At 34.5% G+C, this 24,584-nt stretch overlaps 1 protein-coding gene and 1 long non-coding RNA gene across 3 annotated transcripts in view; one reads left to right on the top strand and one right to left on the bottom strand.

Annotated features, from left to right (window-relative positions):
* Positions 1–24,584, top strand: part of ZBTB20 (zinc finger and BTB domain containing 20) — a 799,945-nt gene that overhangs the window by 330,049 nt on the left and 445,312 nt on the right. The window lies entirely within an intron of this gene.
* Positions 259–24,442, bottom strand: LOC309630059. The gene is made up of 3 exons (XR_014245386.1): positions 11,267–24,442; positions 6,938–11,235; positions 259–2,089 (listed from the first exon to the last, which is right to left on the bottom strand). It is a non-coding gene; the product is annotated as an uncharacterized lncRNA (long non-coding RNA).

The raw sequence follows: 24,584 nt of genomic DNA, 5'->3' as shown, positions 1-24,584 counted from the left end.
TTCACAATTTAATGTGTTATGAGGTCTTTTGCTAGAGAGTCTTAAAACACTTAAATAGCATTCATCTCCTTGTGTCATTGTTGGAATGCCGGATGTGGGGTTTACTGCATCGTGGTTTTCAAAGTGTCACAGTTCCTCTCGACAGAGTACACTAAAGGTGATTCAGATGATTTCTTCCATTTTCACTTTGGTTTACTGCACTGTTTCATTATTGACTGCAGTTCTTGTATGTTTACTGTAGACAGTTCTGATGTTGCTTAAATATCCCTGCCTATTGTCTGAATTCCTGTTAGGTCCATTTTTTTTTTTTTTTTTTTTTTTTTGCTTTGAGAGATGATGCATGGACAGAGCAAGATCACTTCACTGTCAGGGTATCTGGTGAACTGGAGGGAACTTTGGCAGCTTATATATGCTGCCCACTGAGCACAGTGCCTGGATGGTATGAGTGAATAAATGATGGTTATTGTTATTTTTGTCATAACTACCACAGTCGAAAACCATAGATGGTAAGGTCTCTAAAATCAGGATCTATTTCTTATTGATTTTTATAATCCCCAGTACTTGGCATAATAGTAGTAATCAAGAAACAGCTATTGTTATTAGTACAATTAGAAAATTTAAGTCAGAACTTTAGGAGTCATTCATTCAGAGAATATTGAAGATGGGTTGAATAAAGTTTTTGACAGTCAGGAAGATAATTATAAAGGAATTTGTCAAAGACAAACCTACTATTTACCACATAACATTAGGCATCAGTTGCCTAGTCTTTCTCCCCTTTGACTTTATACTTCTTTCACCGGAGCAGAATGAGAAGTGCCCACTCATACATATCCTTTTTGTCTGTGAAGTGGTCTTCACTAGTTTTCTGTTTAAGTTGTGTCTTACATCCCATACACTGAAGTTGTCTCCAAAGATAAATCTACCTGACTCTAGGATGGATGGTGCTCTGTACCTGTTTGTCTAATTGCTATGCAGTAGATTGTGCTTCAAGAAAATGGGGCAAATGGTACAAAAGGTATTGGGTCAAGAGTCCAGAGATTTGGGAAGTTGCCATTAGAAACTTCTGCTTTCAGTGCGTCAAAAGCCAGGACCAGTTTCTCAGCACAAATAAGACCACAGCGTTCTTTAGAACTCAGAACAATTTGACCCCTTCTAAGCTTAGTTTCCTGGTTTTTTTTTTTTTTTTTTGCATAAAGTTATCTGCCCTCCTCCACCAATTTTAATTTATTTCTAAAAGGGGTCCCTTCATTTTTATTAAATTAGCTTCTGGTGGTACAAATTAAGGCTCTCATAAAACTTGGCCTCTGAGGCAAAGCTAAAATGATAAAATTTAGGCTTCATGAATTGTACTGTTATCATGTTGAATAACATTTAGGGACATCAAAGAACTTTATAAACACATTTCACATTTTTTAAGATTAAAAGATTGAGGTGAAAGGGATGTAAGGGCAGAGCATCGTCAAACATTACAGGTAGAAAGGATATAAGAAATAAAAGTCCAGTCATCCCATTTTGGAATAAGTAAATTGAGGCCCAGGGTAGGGCATGCAGGTTACCCAAACCATACTGATCACCAATGCGAATCATCCTCAGACATCTAGGCCTGAGAGTAAACCTAACTTTGGACTCTGAGGCTTTGATCTTTCTTCTACACTCAGTGTCTGAGCTGTGTTTGCTGAGGAACAAATTGCCTTAGGTTCATCTTATGAGACCCACTGAACTGTGGTCCCCTCTACCAACTAGTCCAAAATTCATATATAAAGGGTATTCTAAAAGCACTTATTGTTATCAAAAAATTGTTATTTTTTTATTATGCATTTTGGTATTGTGCCTCTGGTTGTGCATTGAGTCACACAGAGGCAAATTTATGTGGTTGGTTTAATATTCTTTATGATGATTTACAAAGTGGACAGAAGACCATTAGAAACGTCAGTAGTTTAATTGGGCTTACAGGCAAGATGAAACCGGTAATCTGAACACAGCCATTGTGACATGGAATTCAGACTTCCCAAAGAGGGTGCATCAGGCATGGTGTCAGAATGTCATTGTTGCCAGGAGTCATTTCCATCAGAGAAAAGTTTCTCAGGGTCTGGAAAAATTGAAATAAACTTTAATAATTTAAAATGAATTACTTGCCCTGGTAATGTATTTCAGGTTTCCTTTATTGGATTCTGTCATTTGGCAATCCAAAGAGACCAGAGTAGTAGTTGGACAACAGATACATCTTTCTTATAGACAAAGTATTTTATAGGTGTAGTAGAGGAAATAAATGGTTATCACTTATTCTGGACCATCAAGGAATAATATCTTATCAGCAAGCAGCCTAGGCAGAGGGAAGTTGAGGAAACAATGGTAATGGTGTGACCTGAGTATAGAATGATGGTTAGGGCCAGTGTTTTCCAAAGTATAGGTTGCAACTCATTCATAGGTCATGAAATCAGTTTAGAGGATCACAGTCAATATGCTTTTAAGAAATAGAATCAAAGAAAAAAAAGTTTGTAAAAAGAGTGTGTTACATATTTTTAAGATAATGAATTGAAAAATAAATATATGTCTTACTGGGAATCATGCCACCAGAATATGAAAGCAGATCTAAAGATGATAGGTCTTTTAAATACTCAACTCAGGTAATCATGACTAAGGGATAATATTATTTTCCCCTTTTTTTACAAACGAGAAAGTGGAAGAATCAAGCAATTTGTCCCAGGTCATACGAAAGGTAATTGGTTGAGATAGGATGTGAATATGTCTGTCAAACTCCACATGCATACTTTTCCCATGATTTGACACTGTTTTGCAGGGTTGTATGACTTCATTTATTTCACTGTTGATAGCGCACACATTTATATCTTAAGTCCCAAACTACAGCACTGTATTTCCAGTTTCCTTATTTAAATCTTCAACTATATAGGTATCACACCAGTTTCTCAGAATCAATATATCAAGTAATTATCCTCCTAGTTAAAAATCATCCTTCTTTTGACTATCCTAATTTTCTTCACCCCAATTCTCCAGGTCATCTTGGCTCAAAATATCTCATTCTTGCCTCTCCTATCCCCGCCAAGTATCCAATAAATGGCCAGTAATTCTCCTCTTTTGGTATCTCTGTCCTCGTCAGGTTTTCATCTTCTCTTGGTTGTACTAATCTCCTAGTCGGGAGAAACAGGGAGGGGAGACCTGTTCATCCTAAATGCTGTTGCCCCATTAGGTTTCATGAAGCAGGAGCCCTAAGATCATGTCACTTTTGTTCAGACAAAACTTTAAATATTCTATAGTAATTACCAAACAATGCCTAACCAATATTCATGACACTCTAAAATCTAATTCTGTCCCCATTTTTGACTTAATTTTATGGTTTAATATACCATACACTCAGGCCAGATTTCCACACCCTCATTTATTAGTATTGTTTCTGTTATCTGGAATGGCCATCATTCTGTTTTTCCATATGCAAATCTAATCCATCCTTCCAGGTTACTTTAAATGCTATTTATTCCATGAAACCTTCTCTCCCTGGCCTAGCCAGAAATAATCCACTCTCCCCTACCTACCAAACTCACTTAGCACCTGTAGCAGCCCTGTCAACAATCTCATTTTGGACTTCTGGTCTTCGAAATTGTGAAAGAATAAATTTATATAAGTTAACAAGTTTGTAATAATTTGTTACAGCAGCCTAAAAGCCTAATACAGCACCCTCCTACACATTTTTTGAGACATGAATTACTTTCTATATTTTTAAGTAATATTTATGGGCATGCTTTATTTATTTATTTTTTTACTAGAAAGCAAATTCTTAGGGATAGAGCCCATATTAAATTATTAATATTTCTTAACCCTATAGAATCTACCACAATAGAATCATTAATTCGTTATTCAACCATGCTTAATATTGGGAATAAAGGAACGATCCCTTAGTGTCTCATGAAATTTATAGTCTTCTAAGGGAATCTGACATCAAATAAGTATGCAAATAATTACAAAATTACAAATTGTAGTCCATGGGAAGAGCTAATTGGTATGCAAGACAATAATGGGTGGGGAAAATCTATTGTACTGTCCACTGGGTGCTCAGGAAAGAATTCTTAGAGAAAGTGTCATTTAAGTTGAGGGTTGAAATACAGAAAGAATCAGCCAGGTGAAGAATTTGGGGTGGGGATGGAAGTTTGAGAGGGGGAGAAAGCTCCCAACAGAAACAGCATGGACAAAGCCCTGAGGCAAGGACAAACTGTATTCAAGGAAATAAAAGGATTCCAGAGTAGGTAGAGCAAAAGAAGCAAAGGAGGAGAGTGACTGGAGGTGAGGTCAGAGAAGTAGCCAGGGTGGGGAATTTGGATTTTATTCTGAATACCCTGGAAAAGCACATAGTAGACATGCAAAAAAAAGTAAGTAAATGAGTAAATAAATATTAATTGAAGAATAGCTTAAAAATAGAACAAGATGAAGATAATTCAAAGGTACATAATATTCGTAAGCTTATAGCATCTATATATTCATTTTGAATCCTCACTGAAGGTTTACTTCTGAATTTGAGGAGGGCTTGGACTTCTGAAACAGAGGTCTAATAGTTCACCACATGTTTCCCATCTGCATAACCAAAATAGGTCTCTGACAACCTTCTAAGATAAGGTCAAGTTAATTTTATTTCTTTTCTAGTTAATAATTATTAAAATTCTGTTGTTGGTTAATGAATCTGTTATTTTTGTTGATTTTTAAGTGCTCGTTGTATAGTGTAGAAATGAGTACAAAACTGTGTTTTACTCTTAGAATGTATTTTTAACTGTTAAACCTTAATCTTATTTTTAATTTTGATGTATTTTATCATGTGCAGTGGCCAGGGGCCTGGAGGCATAGAAAGCCTTGAAAATGAATCATCATTATCCTCATTAATACTACCTATAATATGACTGAATTTCTGGATTAAAACAATCCAGACTGTTTTAAAGTATGATGATTAATATTCTGGAATGCCACTAAATCAGAATAGAGGTATTGGTTTGTTTGCAAAGTGATAGAAATTATCCCCTTTTGCAATTGAAGAAATAGAGTAGAGGGAATGTGAAAATTAAACCATAGAGAAGTAGGTTAAGCTCTAAAGATATGAGTACTTATCCGTTGCAACTCAGTAAAAAGACACCAGAATCAAAATATTATGTCTACAGAGAACCTTAGGAATTATTTATTCCACTCTCCTCATTTTGGAGATGAACAAAATTTAGGCCTAGAATTCTTGTTCAAGTCATACAGTTAAATAGTTAATGGCAGGGCTGGAACTGTAATTCTAATGCTTAAGAGCTAGATTACCACAGCCAAACCAGCTAATCTGTGATCAAAGCCCCTATTGTAGCCCTTTCAAGGTCTTGGGTGGAAAAAGGAATATTAAGTATAGGAGATGAATCTATAGACAAATTTTAATTAATAAAAATCTGAACAATAAATATTACTCACAATCTGTTTACTTAATGTACCAGATGCTTTATAAAAGTTGTCTCTAATCCTTGCTACCACCCTCAGCAGCCCCTCAGCAAAGCAGGAATAATTTCCATTTTATAATGAGAACACTGAGATCCAGAAAGATTAAGTAACATCCAAGATTGCAAAGCCAGTAAGTGAGTTTTGTATTGATGCCAGACCTAACTGATTCAAACCCTGTACTATCTCCTGTTTGGTGTTTTTATCTATTGCATTTTGTTATCACTTCAGGTCATGTGGTCACAGAGGCCATTAGTTCTCTAACAGTCCAAATGTCTGAAAAACTTTGAAAAAAGTTAGGAAGGTAAAGAAAAAAGTTACGTTTAGCAGGTGCCCTCTCTGCATAAAGCTCTTTACATTTAATTCTCACAACAGTGTCTCAAAATAAATATTACAACCTTTAGTTTACATTTTAGGAAATTGAGGAACAGTGAGATTAAATAGCCCCTCGCTGCCCAACATCTTAGTAAAACTCAGAGCCAGGATCCAAACGCAGATCTCTCTGACCCCAAGTATTCTTTCTATTATTCCACCCACCTCCAAGTCTGCTCTTCTCCTGATGCTAGTATTCTATGGTCTGCATACCTCAGCTCCTTATATGGCAAAGTAGAATTTAATACATGCTCTTGTAGATATCCCAAGAAAAAAGAGAATATGTTGAGAGGATGCTTTTATGGTTAAGTTATATCATCTTGCCTGGAAATAAATAGAGCCCCTATATATTTTTCCATCTTTCAGAAATGAAGAGCTGGAAGATTGGTCAAATCCATGACATTAGTCTTTCATCTCTACATCATCTTGACTCACTGTGTGTCTGTGCCCAAGGTCCCAATCATATCGCAGACAATGGTGCTACTAACCTTGATCATACTTGAAAACATCTTTGAAAAGTGAAAGAAGTAAAATATTGTGTTTATTAGACCAATAAGAAAGAATAAGGTTTACATTTTCCTTCTCAAGTCTAACTTAATTGAAGCCTTATAAGCCTGATCAGAGATATAGGTCAATAAAAGTGCTCATCATTACTGCTACTAAAAAAAATGCAAAGCAGAAAATCCAGACATATTTATCAATTGTTAATGTTGTTTTCTAATGACCACTGAGGACAACATTAGAAGTGAACTCCTTGGTGAGGGCAGGAGAGATAGAGAAAGAGAGAGAGAGAGGGGGAGAGGGAGAGAGAGAGAGAGAGGGAAAGAAGGAGTAAGGGAGAGAGAGAGGGAGAGAGACAATATGGAAGAAGAGGAAGAGAGAGAGGTTTGAAACATTTGTTGATGGCAGGTCCTACTGCAAACATGATCCTGAATTTCCTTCCTTGTCAACTTTTGCAACACCACATGTATATACCTCCATTTCTGAGGTCATTTCTACTGTTGTTACACTTGAACGATTATTCTAAAACTGTCTGTCACTATAGCATAGCACCAGTATGCATAACAAGTTTATGGTAATTAGAAGAAATGCCTACCTGTTATAGTTCTGCATTTGTTTTTTCCTCTGTATTTCTTGAGTTTGACTTCCAAGTCTTTCTGTGTGAAAGCCCTTAGCAGTCCATTCAAGTCTTCTAAAATAACTCAGTGAAAAAAATCCTTCCTGCTTCACAGAAGGGACTTTGTTCTTTTACCTCAGCCTTGCTCCTCCAATATGTGGCTAGTAGCCCTAAATCAGAAAGTACATTAGTATATGTTTTGAACTGCTGGGTCTCCTCAGGAGGAAAAAAAAAAAAAATGTTATCTACAATATTATAATATTTTGTTAAAAATCCAATTCTGGTTCAGTGTTTTGTTCTCAAAGGAATTTTGAATGAAGGAAAAGCTTTTGTAAGAGGGAGGAAGCTTATCTAATCTCCTCAAGACTGATGAGAAGCTATCAGGAGACTTGTGACTCTTTGAAACAGTAAATTTCCAGGGAATTAAGCACACGTTTCTCAAGAACAATAAAGAGTGTTACACTTCAGGTTGCAGCACATTGGCTCCAAATGCACCGCTTCATATATCCCAAATGGCAATTTGAAAGCACCATTCTTTGAATCAACTGGCAAAGGAAGGAGGCCATGCTGAACTGACATTCTTTCAGGAGGTCATGAGAAATGGAATACAGAATGAAGTCAGTCTTCTGATTAATATCAGATTCTCAGGATTATAAACTTCTTATGATAAAATGTCTTCAGAGATACAGGAAAATAATAGTTACCAAGTAGTAGAAGATTTAGATTTTTGACAAAGTCGTTTACTTATTTGCAATTGCACTAACTTAATCATATGAAATTTGCTTAACCTTTGCTACAATTTTACTGAACTGTTCTTTGTTTACCTTATTTGAACATTGTAAAACTTTATTAAATAATCAATAACCAGTATATGTCTAACATTGTTATCATGGTCATTGTTGTTACTGAGTTCTGTTTTCCTCTGTGGATTAGGGCTGCCAGGAATAGCTGTGAGCCTGGGTTACACATTTAACGCTACAGTTGTCTTATCCTCTTGTAGGACTGGAAAGTGGGAGGGACCAATTAGACTGGTTGCTCAGTTAGTTAACTTAGATTCATCTCACCTAGAAAACTTGTCAGCAGAGTTTTATGTGTAAGTCCTTTTATCAGACAGAGAAATAGTTTGCATGAAAAGCTCTTGTTTTTTAAATAAGAACTGACTCTATCCTGCTATACAAGACTCTGATTGATGACATAATACTATCCACATAATCATTGCAGTTACCACCAGAGAGACAGCCAGTGTAATTGAGAGGAAGGAGCAAGGGGCTAACTATCTAGAGACTTGATTCAGGCATTGTCGAACAGTTTTGTGTTAAGATCATTTTCCTTATCTGTAGGGGACACTTTTCTCTATCTTACAGACATTATGCAAAGAAGTCAAATGATATTTAGAGTTCCACGGAATAAAGATGGTTCATAAATATCATGTATTACTATCACAGTAAAAGTATTAGTAGAATTATAAATCACTTTGAGGTCTCAGGAGTAAGGTGCTTTATCCGAGCTCTTAGTGGTTAGAAATTAGTTTGTTTCTTGAGTTGCCTTACAGAGAAGTACCCTGTTGCTGCTCAGTACTGTTCATACATTGGAAACTATGACTAAGAATAAATTGCCGGTGATAAATTACTTCTTTTAAAGATTTATTTTTAAACCATTCTTTATTATAAATTCTCTGATTCTCTCAAGTTAAAAAAATATTTTTAAACTGCTTTACTTCCCACATTGGACTGATTTTTTTTTTTTTTTTTGAGGGAAAGAACCATGGGTAATTACTTAATTTTCTCAGTCACTAACACTGGCACCAGATAGGTATTCAGTAAGTGTTTGTTGAGTATCCTGTGTAAAAATTTAGTAAAATTTTAGTAAAATTTGCTTTAAAAAAAGAATACTGCATTCATTAATTTGACTACATGAATACCATGTGATATGTACAGTTGTTATTGAAGATTATACAGCCATTAGGGAAAGAATGAATTATATCTATTGCTATCGACCTGGAAGGATGACCGTAATTTATTAGGTGAAAGAGCAAATTTTCAGGATAATAAATATTTATGAGTAAATATATTTGTGTGTTTATATGAACACAAACATGAAAAAAATTATGGTATTGGTTCTTGTTAACAAGCACAGTGTGTGTGTGTGTGTGTGTATGTAAAACTGAGCCTTTTCATGATACAGGTTCATGACTGGAACCACATACAAAGGAATAATAGTTGAGCAAGCAAAAGTTATTAAAAGTAATTTGATTCTTTACTATAGTTTCTCTGAATATATAACCTGCAATGCAGAAAAAATAAAACTTAATGTTCTTTTTTGTCATCTCTTTCATCCACAGTATATCTCTCCATTATAGATACCCCCAATGTTTCTCTACCTTTTCCTCACTCTCCTCTTCAAGAGCCCTCACTAACTCTCCTTGGCCCAGGTCAATTAATTTTTCTGCTCACTTCCAAATTCCTTGCTGGATCTGACTTATTCTTCTCTTTCTGTTGTAAATCTCACTAGACTTTCTGACTTCTATTTCTCTCACTCACTGAGGAAAAATAAACAAATAAATAAACCTTCTGCAAGATAAGTTTTCAGGACTCTATTCCCAACAGAAAATTCATAGAAGTTTAAGTAATTGAAGGAGCAGACCCAGAAGCCTTAGGTTAAAAACAAACATCAGAGGTCCCCTTTAGAATATGCTTGAATAGACTTCAGCCAATGAGATGGGCAGAACATCTGAATTGGAATCAGGCAAGAGAGGACTGCACAATCTGAGGTACTGTATTTCTCAGAATCAGTACATTCTAGATTCCGTCATAGAGTAGTCCTGACAATGACTCACCCTTTATGGATAAAGGGCAGAGGTACCATAAGCTAACTTAAAAACACAGGAAAGTTGTAGTATAATAACCACAGCTAAACAGATGTACTTTACTTCATATTATAGTCAGTTATGATAAAGGCTTTAAGAAAAAGAAGGGAGAGAAAAGAAGGGATCGGGGGACTAGGAGAGGGAAGGGATAAAGAGAAAGAAAGAATATCCTCCTCTCAAATAAAAAAAGGAGAGAGGGTACAAGAGTGGAAGAAGGTGATTGGTTATGGGATTAGGAAGCATGAAGGAAAAAATAAAATATATTTTGATACCCCAGACTTTCTCTACATCTGCACAAATCTTCCCTGGTCCCTTATGAGTCCAATCCTGGGTGGGTTGGGTCTTCTTGGCACTTCCAGCCAGTCAGCTGTCCACTCCTTCCTTTTAGAGAGTGCTGACTCAGAGTGAACCATTTACAGTTGTGGGAAACGCCCTTTAGAATATGCTCGCAATTACTTTTGTGTCTCTTAACTCTAGGGGACTGAAGAAGTCAAAAGGCAGCTGATCATGGCAAGCTTGCGCAAAGTTGTAGGTTCACTTCTTTGCCCTATGCCTTCAGTTTAAATAATTTATGCAGAAAAAACATGAATTCTTGTTTATCTTATGTGACTCCTACCTGAGCCTCAATAGTCTGGTGAGAACAGTCACTCTAGCTAGAAAGGTGACAAACAATAGAGGTGTGGTTAGAAAGACAAATAATGTTTGTGAAGAGATTTTAATCAGATAAGAAAATGCTTATATAATGTCAAGGGATAAAAGCAAGATACAAAACTTGTATAAAATATTAAGTGTTTATTTCTAGGTGGTTATTGTTCATTTCTCTTCCATTCTTTTCGTTTTCCAAAATGGCAAGAAAGAAAAAGAAAAGGAAAAGTGCTCTTGCAATATCCTGCCTTTTTAGTTTGTTTAGTTTTAATCAATGAAATAATTTTAATGGTTGCATCTCTTATAATGAAGAGATTTCATTTCAAATTTGAGTGACATGATATTCTTGCTGAGAATTTTTTTTTCTTTAGAGATGCTACTATAGTGTAATATTCTGGTCATTTTTAATGCTCAAATAGCCGTTGAGCTTTGGTGGAGTGACTGGGAGAAGGAGGTTGTGAGGTAGATGGTTCATTATCTAATTACCGGGGATGGATTAATATAACTCAAACAGAACACTTGTCACTTCAGGAAAGAATAGTCAAGAGAAGCAAGGCAGGTCAATGGATATATTCAAACCATGCTTTTCTATATAAAATAAATGTTTACTTAAATGAGAATTTACTTCATGTTCCACTTATAAAGCTCAGATGGTACAAACGTTTAAATGGAGAAAAAAAACTACACACAGTCAAGAGACTTGATATAGTCCAAACTCTGTATCTCCTGGTCTTCTAAATATTTTACCTATTTATCTTATTCTCACCTTATGGCTCACCTTTTTATCTTATTCTCACCTTATATCTCTCTAAGGTCTAATGAAGTCCTTAGACCATTTTCATAGCTTATGTTCTAGTTTAGGTTCTGTAGCTCTTTAAAATCTAAATGTCAATTATCCTTATAATTGACACCTCTTCTGCTCTTCTGCTTTTAACTAAAAGGCTACTTAATTTCTGCCAGTTGGAATGGTTCTTCTGTCATTTACAATTCTAAATTTCTCTTTCCTCACCTCTGCGCTTTAGACCCAAACTGCCTTTTACAGTTACTTTCATTTGTTTACTCCCCCTGACTCAGGAACTCTTTCTCCAGCTCAGAGATTCCTAATCTTGGCTGCACATTAAAATCACCTATGAAGTTTAAGAAAAGCATACCAATACATTGACCTCACCCTAGATGTTCTGTTTTAATTGGTCAGGGGTGGAGTTTAGCTACAATGCTAGACCCTTACAGGAGCCACACTCTTATTTCATCTCAAAATTTTCAGTTCAGTTAAGTTTAACATGCTTCTTCACACTGGAAAACCATTTTTTTCTGGATAATGACTACTTTCCTAACCAGGCAATAATAAAGTTTTAACATTATGCATAATACAGCTGTATCTATGTATTATCACACAGACATGCATGTGACACACACAAGCACACACATTAAGCTAATGACCAAACTTGAACAAAAATTTGATATACATAGAATTGCTTTTACCATAATTAATTAGAAACTAAGTATAGTTAATGAAATTTTAAGAGTCCTCTTTAAACCTGTATTGAAAATGAAATGCCATACATTGCTCAACCAGAATATGCCTTGAGTCTGATTTATGGGGAAATAAATGGTGGCTGACAACAATGTCAAAGGGGTGTAAAATTGATAGTCAAAAGGTGGAAGCATCTCAAATGACCATTGCTGGATGAATGGATAAACAAAATGTGGTGTAAACATATTTAATGGAATATTAGCCTTAAAAAGGAATGAAATTCTGACACGCAGTAAGTACATGGATGAGCCTTAAAGACAGTATGCTAACTGCAATAAGCCAGACCCAAAAGAACAAATATTGTATGATTCCATTTGCATGAGGTACCAGAATAGTCAAATTCATAGAGACAGAAAGTAGAATAGAGGTTAACCAGGGGCTGAGAGGAGGGAAGAGTGGAGAGTTATTGTTTAATGCGTTCAGAGTATGAAAGATTAAAAAGTTCTGCCGATGGATGGTGGTGATAGTTGCCAATAATAGTGATGTACCTAATGCTACTGAAATGTGTACCTAAAAATGGTTAAAATGGTAAATTTTATGTTATATATATTTAACCACAATTTTAAAAAGAAATGTACATTTGAAAACTTAAGAAATTTCAGTGAAAATGGATTGCAGCTACAGGGTTAGACAGCACAATTGAACTGAGTAGTCTATTCACAGAATCATTAGGGTTTTATGAAATATAATAACTTTTTAGTTTAAGTAATAGTCTTTACTTTGCTACTGAGGCCAGTCATACTTATAAAATCCAAGTGCTGGTATTATCCTTGATTCTCAAACAGTAATGACTGTAATAAACTACAGAGACCAGATTTTAAGTAAACAGGATTATTATTAAATGCTTAAAGCTATATTAGAATCCTCATTTTTCATTAACTGATGGCAGAGGCAGAGCTACAGGTTTCTCTTTTACCAACAGCACTATCTCTTACCAAATTATCTTCTAGGTAGGAGAAACCTTGGCTTTGTTTGAGTCCATACTTTTCCAGTAATTCAATATGTGAGCCAGTGGTTTTGTTTTTTTTTTTATTTTCCTGAAAATGTTGAACATTTTTATTGACTCATAAATTTCTTGGTTTAAAGTTCTGTAAATTTTAACACATGTATAGATTTTTGTAACAGCCACCATCACTATCAGGGTACAGAGCAGTTCCATTACCCAGAAGAACTCCTTTATGCTATCCCTTTATCCCTCCCCTATCCACCAACCCCCCGACAACCATGATCTCTTCTTTATCCCCATAGTTTTGTCTTTCTGAGAACTGTCATATAAATGGATCCATATAGTGTGTAACCTTTTGAGACTGGATTCTTTTGCTCAGCGTAATGTATTTACAATTCAGCCATGTTGTTGCCTTTGCCAATGGTTTGTTTCTTTTTATTACTTCATATTATTCCTTCGTATGGATGTATCACAGATTGTTTATACGTTCACCCATCAAAAGACATTGTGTTTTTGTTTTTTATTTTCCAGTTTGGGGCAATTATGAATAGGACTGCTATAAACGTTTGTGTACAGGATTTTGTGTGAACATAGTTTTCATTCTCTAGGGTAAATATCTAGGAGTCATACTGCTAGGTCAGATGTAATATGTATGTTTAATTTTATAAGAAACTCCCAAACAGTTTTGCTGAGTGAGTGGCTCTACCATTTTGCATTCTCACCAGAAATATATAAGAGTTCCCGTTGCTCCACATCCTTGACAACCCTTGGTATTGTTAATATTTTTTATTTTAGTCATTGTAATAGGTGTGTAGTGGAAACACTTTTTTTTTTTTTTCTTTTAACTACATTTTTTAAAGCTATAGATGAAAATGTGATTCTGGGTTCATAATCTTTCCTGACTCATTTCTAGAGATATTCTACTCCTATGTATGTTTTTCCACAGGAAACAAAATATGGTCTATTATTTTTATATTTCTGATACTGTTTGTTTTACCCTCCTCTTCCCAGAATTGCTATTTTTCTCTATGATAGTGCATTAATTTAATTTTTCAGAAATCTCTTTCTTGAAGATCTAAAAAAGATCACCTGTTTATATGAAATTCTAATGTAGATTGAAATAGAGTATGTACCTACGTAAATTCTAGATATGAGGTATAACAAAATTAATGTATTCATTCAACACACATTTGTTGAACACTTGCCATATCTCAATGAGTTAGGTGAAAAATACGTGGTACATTAGGAAAGGGTGATATGAAAAATATCAAGTAATAGTTCTGTTTGTACTTCTAATGTTGAGGCAAATTATATTGAGAATGTGGTTGCTGAAATAAAATTGTTTGAGATCAGCACATCAGGTGTTGAATGGGTCTTGGTCTCTACTTTAAAATAACATTTTGGAAAAATGAAAACAAATTTATGTCAATGAACACACGTTTTCTTTTAGAGAAAAGAGTCCTGTCCTGAGTTAGGAGACCGACATCACAGCCCCACTTCTGCGATTTTGCAGTTTTGGAGTTCGAGCAATCATTCCACCTCTCCAAATTCATTTCCTTGTCCATAAGATTAGAAAGTTGGCCTAGATGATCTCTAAAATTCCTACCAGCTTAAAAATTAAAAACTAACACTGTCTTTCCAGGATTTACATCTAGTTACTAAGTACGGCAAGAAAGGCAACATTTTTATTATTCTTAACAAAGATGGACTTTAATATCACAATGTAACATAATTAACTAATTTGTTTACTATGCATCCTTACTGCAGGACATTGTCTATACCCTGATACAGAGGCATACTCTCATTTTACTCAGCTGCTCAGAAGCATTTCAAAATGTGAAATAATCCGTTTTTTTCGTAATAATGTCACCCCTTGGCTTCTATGACCTCACACTCCTCACACTCTCCTGATTTTCCTCCTACCTCACTGACTAGTCACTTTTGTTAGCTCCTCCTTCTCTGGTCCATTATACATCCTAGAGGAGCTCTTCCAATCCAATAGCTTTAAGTACTATTTATATGTCTATGACCCCCAAATTTTTATCTCAGGTCTGACCTTAATCTCTCACCTGAGCTCTAGACATAGAAATAGAACCATTTACTTGCTGTCTACATTGGAGGTCCGGTAGGCACCTTAAATTGAGTAAGAGATCTTGATTCCCCACCCCATCTCTGTGAATAGCACCATCCTGGTGGAAGAGGCCTGCTCCAGTTAATGCTGTATCTCATCTTTTTTTCTTATTCTATTATCTTTGGCAATACAGTTTCCTCAGAACTTTAGCTGGCTTCTGGTCCATTTGTTTCAGGCCATTTCCATATGTGAGTAACCACAGCAAAATTCTCAACTGGATAGTTTTTAAACATGGAAACTCTGTGTTTCTTTTTTAACTGGCCCGGTGTTCTCCTCATCTCCACATTTTCCAATTTAATAGTGGTTATCCGGAGCCATTGGAAACAATAGGCAGGATGGGAAAGCACACCCTTAACCTACTCTTGCCCTGATCAAGTGTCATTGTCTGACAGGTAATACTTGAAGGATGATGCTTATCTCCTGTTAAGGCTGCCATGCTTCTTCACTTTTGGGTGCAGAAGAAGTTTAGCTTTTTGCAAGGATTGTTCTCCATTGTCTGGTCCCATGCCCTCTAGATACCATTTAATATGTCTCCACCAACTGGATGGGTCTCTTTCCTCTCTTGCCTTCCTAGAAATGATTTATTCTGAATGAGGGAGATGGGTCATTCCCCTACTCAGAAACTTGCAATGACTCCTCATTGCTCGTAGAAGTGTAACCCAACTCCAAAGTGTGACAATTAAGGTCCTTCAGAATTGGACCATCAGAATTTTTATATATAATAAATTTTATATATTGAAATGTATGAATGCATTTAAAGGGCATGCCACACTGCCTAGAATGTTAGGAACTAAATAATGGTAATTACTTTATTAACAGATTTGCTTGATTTTTTAATGTTTAAAGAAATTGCCTTCAAAAAAAGCTTTTTAAAGGAATATATCTTAATATTCAGCAAGCCACTTCTAGTAATCTTTCCATAAGAAATACTTGCACATATATTACAACAATTTTCATTGCAGCTTTATTCAAAGTAGCAAAAATTTCAAAACATATTAGATTTCCATCAAAAGATAAATGGTTTAACATATTATTACATTAGACTATATCTATCTTTTACAAAGCATAAAATAGATCCATATATACTGCCTGAAATTTTACATAATATATGTTAAGTTTAAATTACAAAGTTGTAGGTTTAATATAGGTAATTGTCTTATCTTACAGTGATACAAGTGAACTACAACTGTCACAAAGAATGGGGAGAATGCACTCCAAACTGGTTATCTTAGAGGGTGACTGAGGAAGATTGCAGTGACAGAGGGGGTTTCTTTCATTCTTGTTAAAATTTATTTTTAAGTGGTGGGATTGTTTGTAATTTTTTTAACTTCATTTTGTATTTGTCTGTGGGTGAATGGGATAGTTTTCAGTAGTTTCAAATAAAAAAAAAAATTAAGTTGAAAAAACCCCTGTCAGAATTTAAAATGTTGCCTTGGAAGAACAAAATAGCATTAATTGATTTGTTGATTCACTCTTACCTGGGAAAATAAAATGTAGTATTTTGGGAAAATATAAAACAGAATTCGGGGAAAGTAAGCCTTTTTGGAGACTTAGCAATTTTGCTAGGGTCAACCTTATTTAGGACCACCAAGGAATTTGCATAATAACACTATTTTATAGATCTTTGCATCAGAAACCAGAAAACATATTTCTTCTGTAAGTTTCTATAAAGTCATCCAGAATTGTTAATTATCTGTTACTTTGACTGTTACAGAAGTGTTCAATTATACCTTAAAGAACTGATAAATCATATGACATTTGACCTCAAATATCATAGATCGACTTTTTAATTCTTTTTTTTTTTGAAAATAGGTATTTAAGTGTAAATAAATGTGCGACAGTAAGTTCTTGATATTTTTGCTTACGTAAGGGCAAGAAAACTACATATTTGTGTGTTGAAAAGATTCTATGTGTGCTGGAAGCCCTCTGTTTTTACAACCTCCTATGAAAACTGTCAGGGAATCTAGAAGTTTCTTGAGAAATTCCCATGACTAACCATAGGAGTTTCAATAATAATAACAACAACAATATAATAATAATAAAGCAATATAGAAGTCACAGTTTGCAAATCCAATGCCAATTTATGTGAAGTATGAATTTATACTATTAGTTTAAGGTACCAAATGTTAGTATAGAAACAGAATTAAATCAGGTAAACAATTCCCTTTAGTAGGGAATCTATCGGTATGTCGTAGTTACTCTTTTCTTATTTCACTGTAAGGCTATGTTGATTGTCTCTCTGCCTCTAACATACCACTTAAATGCTTTATCAACAGAAAGCTTTTTCCTCTATGATGACATTCAAAGGGACCCGTGGAAATGCAATAAAATATAAATTGTCCTAAGAAAATTAAGAAAACAATAGTCTGCAAGGCAGATATAAATATTTGATGCTGTAGTTACATGCGTCTATTCATTTAATTATTAGCATATATAGAGTATAGGGCTTTTAGATTTTACTTCTTATCTAACTGTACTGAAGACACTGAAAAATCAAAATTATTATACTTGTAAAGTAAGATAGTGCCATAAAATCTTGAAATTGGAAGGGTTCTCAGAAATCATCTAGTACAGTAACTTTGTTTTCTAGATAAGGGGTTGCTAAACTATGGCCTGTGAGTCAAAGCCAGCTTATTGTTTGTTTTTTGTATGGCCAGTGAGGTAAGAATGATTTTTACAGATGAACATTTGCAGTTGATTTCATGATAAGGACACTGTCTTTGAACCTCAGCTAAGCAATATGTTATGCTCTAAAAAAGAATTCTGTTCTTGTCATTAGGAGACCTGTATTGGAAAAAAAAAAAAAAAAAGACTTAATTATTATTATATTTTAAATTTTGTTAATAAAATAACAATGTGATTTATTTTAAATAATTTTATTTAAAATTAACATTTTTAAATTAAATATTTTAAATAATTTTTATTAAAAATATATAGTGTGATTTGTTTTCTCTCTTGTTATATTAGTACCCACATAATATAGCGTTCTTGATATTGCCGCTTGACCCACAAAACCTAAAATATTTATGATCTGGCTCTTTATAAAAAAAGTTTGCTGACCCCTGTCCTAGATGAAGGACCTAAAATTGAGAAAAGCTGAATGATATTCCCAAGGTATTGGTTAGATCCCTTTCATCTCTTTGGTTCAGAATATTCTAATATTGTATGGGCTCTGGAGTGTCTGGTTTGAATCCTAACTCCACCTTCTATTAGCCTGTTGATCTTAAACAAGTTATTTCACTTCTTTGTCTCAAGTTTTCTTATATGTAATATAGTGTTGTTGTGAGCGTTAAATAAGAGAATATATATGAAATGATTATAACACTGCTTTGCACATGGTAAGTGCTCAAAAATTGTTACTTATTGTTATAATTAGTGTCAATGTGTTTAATTAGTAGGGTATCCTAAAGAGAAGGGATTAATTCACATCCTATCTTTCATTTTCTCACAATAGGAGTGAGGGTATCTCATCTCAGATCTGGGGAAGAATTGGCATTTATTCACATTCTCATTTCTCAGCATGATTTGTTCATCCTTCTTTACAATAGCTCCACGAGTTAATCCAAAAAAATTATGTACTTCTAAAATACAAACATGCATGCATAATTTATAGTATTGATAGGAATAAAAACAGAGCACTTAAATGACCGCCACGCAGCACACCGGCCCTGAGTCCAACAGATGAGGGAGAGACCATTTTGTTCTCTCATCCTGTATATCCTAAGGACATTTTTACCATATTTAAGACTATTTGAACTGATCACATTCATTTCTATGATCGGGTTGAGAGTCAGCTGCTATTTGTTATTTTTTTAACAATACAATACAATATTTAATTGTATTCTGTGCAATGGTGAACTGTATTTTTGTCCATTCTTTTCTATGCTATTCACATAAAACATTATTTGCCCAGTTTATTGATGCTCTTCATCTATTGCTTAGACTACAAAGCCATGATGCTGAACTAGATGAAATCCAGGGAGACAAATGCCCTATGTATTGGATCATTTAGTATTTTACTCTGTTAGTTCTCTAGACTGTGGCAGCTCTAGTTAACTATACTTTTCATGCAAAGAAAAACAAGAAGACAGTTTTATTCCTTGCTCAGAGTTGAAATGAAGGAAGGCAGTATGTTTTCTGCTTTAATAAATCCAGAATTTTGGTTTCTAAGACAGACTCACTGTATGGTTGACAATTTGGGGGGAAATATTTGGTATAGGGAATAGGTTATGGCTTGGATTTGAAGAAGAATCACAACAAAAAGACCAGTTCAAACCTTTACTTATTAAAATGATAAGAATTGATGTTGCCTGTAATTGCTACCTCTGTGACTCCTGTGTTATGTTTGTTCAATTTACTGGTCCAAGCAAGATTTTACTTTTCGCAGGCCTGTAGATATAATCTCACAAAAGAGAGCAGATTTTTTTCTGTTTCAGACATTATCACAGTCATCTTCCTGAGGTTGCTATTGTTTATGATAAAAGATGTACCTTAACAGAAAAAAAACACCAAAACCCTGAGGTAGGAAAAATGCTGCCATGTTGAGTCTTAAAGAAATTAAGAAAATAAATTTGTTTCTGCTCGATATATCCATAATTAGATAGGTTGTTCAAAAAGCAAAATTTTGAGTAGCAAGCAGCGTGCAAAAGACCCACTTGTGGCAATCTACTCTGTAGATTTAAATGAGACCAAGTCAGAAGAAATTCAAGGTCAGTAAAAACCACTAGCATTTTATATTTGTCCAAATATATTTCTGCCATATTTCTGGAATGAGTTAAAGTAAAATCGCTTACAAATATGCATTCCCATAACATCCACTTCTTCATCTAACATAGAATACATCATGTTGTAGTTATTAATTTAATTGTCTGAATCTACTTCTTGGACAGAACACCTATTCCATCTTGACCACACATGTTATCCAACGTACTCAGCACAGTTCAAAATCTGAGATGCAGTAGGTCCTCACGTTAGGTTGAATGAATGAATATTCACAAATGGATGAATTTTCTAAGGGGCACTATTATTATTTTATTTACTTAGACTTATTGCCATTTCAGGGACATATATATCAACTAATAGCCATGAACTATATATTAATACTCTGAGTTTCATACAATTACAAAGGAATGCCTTTGATGTTTATGTCATTCATTCACAGATATTTCCACTAACATCTGCACATCAATCAATTTCCAAATTAAAGATATAATGCTCTGTTTTCACAGATTTATATTAAGTATTTGCATCAGGATTGAGATATTACCCTCTCTACTAAAATTACCTTTATTTCCCCAGCTATAAGTACTTACTTATTCTCTGATCTTCCACAACACATTGTCTGGGACTCTTGTTGAATTTACTTTCAGATTTTTGCCATGGTTTATTAGTCTGATTACATTTGCTCCCCACATTGCAGTTAGTTCTTCTGCCTTGTAAAGTTCTGCATAGTAGATTCTCAAATATTTGTGATTTTTTTTAACGAAAGTTATGGAAGAAAACTCACAAAACTTACACAAGTTAAGACTTCAAAAATATTTTATTCTTACTGAGAACATTTATCCCCAGCACGGAGATCACAGATCCATTGCCAGATCCATGGCCAGTCACTTCTACCTCAACATTTCCCTCCATTGAATAGGAGTGTCTATGAGAGTCTTAGCTCTTCTTTTAGGGACTGCTAACTAGCCTCCCCCATTGTAGTAGTTGTTATTAATTAACTAGTTCTCATTAATTCAGTGAATATTTTACTGAGCAACTGTTGAACAAAAATGAATGGAACAATTTTTGTCCTCAATTGGATCACTGTACAATCGGAAAAAAAAATAAGTAAACAAATAATTACATAGTAGAAGGTTAATGACTTTGAGACCTGCATAAGAGACTGTGGGGTCATATAAGGGGGGCATTTGCACCTTCACTTTCCTCTTAGAGTGTTCTCTCATGTTCCCCACAGCATCAGACAATATATGCATCCTGCTAAGCCTCTCCTGCTCTCTCATTTTCTCCTTTGCCTTTTAAGAGTTACCTCTCAGTTGCTTTAAGTCAGAACCAGATGCAGCCTTTTAGTTTATTCCTTTTAAAAGGATGATAATCCCTGTCTCAAACACATCTAAGTAAACCAAACTGAGGCTTTTCCTCATACTACATTATTCATGCTGAGATGGAATATTGGTATGAATTAAATTAGGCCACAAATTGAAAGACAGAATACTTAAACAAGTCTCATTAATGAGAATACCCTTACCCCCCTGAAAGTGTTTAACAGGCTTGTACATATTAGTAGTAACAGCTATTTATTGAGTAATTACTATGTGCCAGTTCCTGTTCTAAGAGATTTATATGTAAAGTTCTATTATTCCACCCTCACTACTGCTCTTTTAAATAGTCACTATTGTTATCTAATTTTACTGGTGTGAAATTGAGGCACAGAGAGGAATAAATTTGCCCAAAGTCAACTAAGTGGCAAGGTCAATATTCAGTCCCAGGAAATCTGATTCCAGAGCCTTACACTTTTAACAAGTTCACATAGTTCCTAGTAGCAAGTATCCAAATCAGAACTTATCTTTATATAACTCTAAAAAGTATTCACATTTTCTGTTTTGTGGGGGGATAATCTTTATCCTAAAATAGATTTTAATAATGCTCTTTGTATTTCCCTTCAATTTGCATATATGCTGGGGAAGTGAGAGGTGATATGCAGAATAAATGAATGGACAGTTACATGTTAGAAATACAGAACATGTTTGTTTATTTATGATAAGTTATGTGATTCCCTAGAGGTAAATCTGTCTAAACTGTTTATATGTTAATAATCTAAGCAATTCTTTAAAATATGGATGCTACCATCTTTGTAATATTTAAGCCAGCAAAGACTTGGATGCATATTAGAAAATGCATCTCTGCTTAGTGCTCTGCTCCACTGAAAAAGCTCTTCTCTTTCCTTTTTCTTCTCCTTCATCAACCTTCTACTTTTAAGTCTCTTCTGTTTCTCTCTTCATGTAACATCCTTTTTGTCTCAATGCAAATAGTAAAGTATGCTTTATTAAAACACTCACATATTGTTTCTTCATCTGTAAAATGAGCAATTGGATTAGATGATCTTAAAGGTTCCTATGGGAAGACTCTATGATCTATCTATGTATTTGATGGAGATCCCATTTTATTAAGAAAAAAAAACATACAGTAATCTGTAACCAAGACACATCATGATAGTCATTGATGTAGAACATTTTTATCCAGAATTTAAAGTCTGGTTTTATTCATTGCAGATTTTTAAAAATTCACTAAACTGCATCAAAGAAGAAAATATTAACTTTACATGTTTTACCTACGTAATTTGCCTGTGTAGGAAGGGCTGTGTAAGTCTACCCACTTTGAAGATCTAAATGCATAATCAAAGGGTGTTTATTGGAAAACTTATACTAAGTAACTGATAACCTGGGACTTTAATTCAAGTCCCAGAAACATGATAATTAAAATGCTGGAGACAAGTCCTTGGTCATTTAAAAGGTACCCAATTACATCTTATATCTTCCCAAATGTCCTTGACTCTTGATTTTTAAAGCTCCATTCATCTCAACCATATCTCCATCACAGCCAACGATATTATACTAAACTCACCCTCCTATATTTGTTATGGCTCAGTGTATTTGTTATGGAACAGTACAGATTATTAACTCTCAGGATCATAACCTATGCTAAAGGAGTTAAGGTACCTTTGTATTAGGATTTTTAAAAAATTCTTTTATTGTTTATCTCTTCAGCAAACAATGTTTTATTACAAAGTTTGCAAAGTCAAATGGGCCAATCCGCACTGACCCTGGCCACCCATTCTCCTGTGCTTGAGTTATGTATCAGCCGGTTACTCCTTAAGAATTAACTAGGTGTTGTAGAGCTAAGGGAAGCTAGTTGAAAGAAAAACATATTCCCTGCCCTTTAGGAACTTGTAGAAACAAGTGGGATGGTGATAAATGCGAATGTTAACAATTGCCTCCTGAGTTGTTGGAGGGGTTAATAAATGAGTAAAGAGCAGTTATAATTATATGGTGCTGTGAGAACCTGTACCACACTCAAAGCAAAGATATGCATTCTGACCTTCCAAAGATAAGGTGTACATAGTGCTAAAGCAAATAAAACAATGAGACATGGGAGTATGAAGGTGGAATTTGCACTGATTGCTCTTCACTCCAGATAGTGAATCTCTGAAGTCCTGAGAGCTTGAACTGCCTCAGGTCAGGATACAGCTGGTCATGGTGGGAAGTGGAGAAGGAATGCAAGGAGATTCTCATTATTCGTGCTTCCCCAAATGTAGGCTCATGGGGACAACTACCAGTTTCTTTAGCCTCCTGGTACTTTGAATAACTTGGGATATCTTTTTTCAGTGGGTTAGTTGTATTAATCATCAGTTTATTATCTGTTTATTTTGTTAAAAGATAGAGTATTATGTTTTTCTGTTTTTAAACCTACTGTCAAATGAATACTCAGCGGTAGTTACATGAAAGTAGCAAAAAATAAATGACCATCTTTTATATATTTTGTCATTGGAGTGTTATCTTCAAAAGGACAACTCGATCTCTATTTGCTTTACAAAGGTACTAGAGAATAGAGTCAGCATTTCTACTTGATTTTCTCAGTTCTTATCATTTGCTGATTGATCTAGAATCTCTTTAGGCTCTCCAGATCTTCCATTTCTTCATCTATATTAGTGGTCTAGGTCTACTGACCTCATGTTGTTTATGAAGATTAATGGTTTGGTTGTTGAAAAACCCAATAGCTGAAAAGAAGCATGGGAATTGAGGAGTCTTCCTTGTCCTTTTAAATGATGCAGCTGCTATAGATTTTTAATGATCTAGAGAAAGTGATAAACTGAGCAGTTTGGTCACATAATAGTCATTTTGCTATTGGACTTTTCCAGATTTGTTATTATTTTAATGCATCTATTTAAGAATTCTTGGGTTTAGGTTCCAAATTATCTTATATTATTATCTTATTATCTTATATTATATTATTATATTATTAATCTTTAAAATTGACTGTCCTTTGAATAGCTAATAGAAAGTTACCTCAAGTGCAGACAGATCTTCACTTTTATAGCATAGCCTATATATGCCAAATATAATATTGGTATGTATATGCCAAATCAATTGTTGCTGTAGTTCATTATATTATACTGACAATTTAGGGGGGAAATGACTGGTCATACATTATATATAAATGTTTATTTTAAAGGGAAAATGTAATAGATTTGTCCTACTTCATAAAATATGCAAACTAGTATTAGAAAATTGGAGCATTTACACTTATAATCTGTAAAATCTGTTAAATGACCTCTTGTACTCTCTTTTCTCTGTTTATTTTCACACTCACCAAGAAAATGCAAGAGATGTCCAAAGACTTCACTTTCCTATTCACTCTTTATACTTTAGGTTGAACAAGTGGGCAAGTCACATGACAGATCCAAGCATTAAGATTTTATAAGATTGGATAAGGCTAGGTTCATGA

The sequence above is a fragment of the Balaenoptera borealis genome (assembly GCF_965194805.1).
Source record: "Balaenoptera borealis genome assembly, chromosome: 5".
Taxonomy (NCBI): Eukaryota; Metazoa; Chordata; class Mammalia; order Artiodactyla; family Balaenopteridae; genus Balaenoptera; species Balaenoptera borealis.
The sequence above is the reverse complement of the archived record's forward strand: the minus strand, read 5'-3'. Positions and strand labels throughout refer to the sequence as shown.